This window comes from Oncorhynchus keta, unplaced genomic scaffold, assembly GCF_023373465.1.
Source record: "Oncorhynchus keta strain PuntledgeMale-10-30-2019 unplaced genomic scaffold, Oket_V2 Un_contig_18568_pilon_pilon, whole genome shotgun sequence".
NCBI classification, from domain to species: Eukaryota; Metazoa; Chordata; class Actinopteri; order Salmoniformes; family Salmonidae; genus Oncorhynchus; species Oncorhynchus keta.
In genome coordinates, this window is record NW_026280985.1 from 1 (window position 1) to 2554 (window position 2554).

General features: G+C 52.7%; 1 long non-coding RNA gene across 1 annotated transcript; it reads right to left on the reverse strand.

Moving 5' to 3' along the window:
- Positions 1–65: 65 nt before the first annotated feature.
- Positions 66–2078, reverse strand: LOC127920180 (uncharacterized). The gene is made up of 6 exons (XR_008105342.1): positions 1782–2078; positions 1664–1685; positions 1012–1567; positions 900–941; positions 540–861; positions 66–263 (listed from the first exon to the last, which is right to left on the reverse strand). It is a non-coding gene; the product is annotated as an uncharacterized LOC127920180 (long non-coding RNA).
- Positions 2079–2554: the final 476 nt, after the last annotated feature.

Here is a 2554-nt window from a genome sequence, read left to right on the forward strand (position 1 = left end):
ACCCCTACCTAACCCTGGTCCACATACTATCTACCCTACCTAACCCTGGTCCACATACTACCTACCCCTACCTAACCCTGGTCTACATACTACCTACCCCTACCTAACCCTGGTCCACATACTACCTACCCCTACCTAACCCTGGTCCACATACTACCTACCCCTACCTAACCCTGGTCCACATATTACCTACCCCTACCTAACCCTGGTCCACATACTACCTACCCCTACCTAACCCTGGTCCACATACTATCTACCCCTACCTAACCCTGGTCCACATACTATCTACCCCTACCCCTACTCTAACCCTGGTCCACATACTACCTACCCCTACCCCTACTCTAACCCTGGTCCACATACTACCTACCCCTACCTAACCCTGGTCCACATACTACCTACCCCTACCCCTACCTAACCCTGGTCCACATACTACCTACCCCTACCCCTACCTAACCCTACCTAACCCTGGTCTACATACTATCTACCCCTACCCCTACCTACCCCTACCTAACCCTGGTCTACATACTATCTACCCCTACCTAACCCTGGTCCACATACTATCTACCCCTACCTAACCCTGGTCCACATACTACCTACCCCTACCCCTACCTAACCCTGGTCCACATACTACCTACCCCTACCTAACCCTGGTCTACATACTACCTACCCCTACCTAACCCTGGTCTACATACTACCTACCCCTACCTAACCCTGGTCCACATACTACCTACCCCTACCCCTACCTAACCCTGGTCCACATATTACCTACCCCTACCTAACCCTGGTCTACATACTACCTACCCCTACCTAACCCTGGTCCACATACTACCTACCCCTACCTAACCCTGGTCCACATACTACCTACCCCTACCCCTACCTAACCCTGGTCTACATACTACCTACCCCTACCTAACCCTGGTCTACATACTACCTACCCCTACCTAACCCTGGTCCACATACTACCTACCCCTACCTAACCCTGGTCCACATACTACCTGCCCCTACCCCTACCTAACCCTGGTCCACATACTACCTACCCCTACCTAACCCTGGTCTACATACTACCTACCCCTACCTAACCCTGGTCCACATACTACCTACCCCTACCTAACCCTGGTCCACATACTACCTACCCCTACCTAACCCTGGTCTACATACTACCTACCCCTACCTAACCCTGGTCCACATACTACCTCCCCCTACTTAACCCTGGTCTACATACTACCTACCCCTACCCCTACCTAACGCTGGTCCACATACTACCTACCCCTACCTAACCCTGGTCCACATACTACCTACCCCTACCCCTACCTAACCCTGGTCCACATACTACCTACCCCTACCTAACCCTGGTCCACATACTATCTACCCCTACCTAACCCTGGTCCACATACTACCTACCCCTACCTAACCCTGGTCCCCATACTACCTACCCCTACCTAACCCTGGTCCACATACTACCTACCCCTACCTAACCCTGGTCCACATACTACCTACCCCAACCTAACCCTGGTCCACATACTACCTACCCCTACCTAACCCTGGTCTACATACTACCTCCCCCTACCTAACCCTGGTCCACATACTACCTACCCCTACCTAACCCTGGTCCACATACTACCTACCCCTACCTAACCCTGGTCCACATACTACCTACCCCTACCTAACCCTGGTCTACATACTACCTACCCCTACCTAACCCTGGTCCACATACTACCTACCCCTACCTAACCCTGGTCCACATACTACCTACCCCTACCTAACCCTGGTCCACATACTACCTACCCCTACCTGACCCTGGTCCACATACTACCTACACCTACCTAACCCTGGTCCACATACTACCTACCCCTACCTAACCCTGGTCCACATACTACCTACCCCTACCTAACCCTGGTCCACATACTACCTACCCCTACCTAACCCTGGTCCACATACTACCTACCCCTACCTAACCCTGGTCCACATACTACCTACCCCTACCTAACCCTGGTCCACATACTACCTACCCCTACCTAACCCTGGTCTACATACTACCTACCCCTACCCCTACCTAACCCTGGTCCACATACTACCTACCCCTACCTAACCCTGGTCCACATATTACCTCCCCTACCTAACCCTGGTCCACATACTACCTACCCCTACCTAACCCTGGTCCACATACTACCTACCCCTACCTAACCCTGGTCCACATACTACCTACCCCTACCTAACCCTGGTCCACATACTACCTACCCCTACCTAACCCTGGTCCACATACTACCTACCCCTACCTAACCCTGGTCCACATACTACCTACCCCTACCCCTACCTAACCCTGGTCCACATATTACCTACCCCTACCTAACCCTGGTCCACATACTACCTACCCCTACCTAACCCTGGTCCACATACTACCTACCCCTACCTAACCCTGGTCCACATATTACCTACCCCTACCTAACCCTGGTCCACATACTACCTACCCCTACCTAACCCTGGTCCACATACTACCTACCCCTACCTAACCCTGGTCCACATACTACCTACCCCTACCTAACCCTAACTCGGG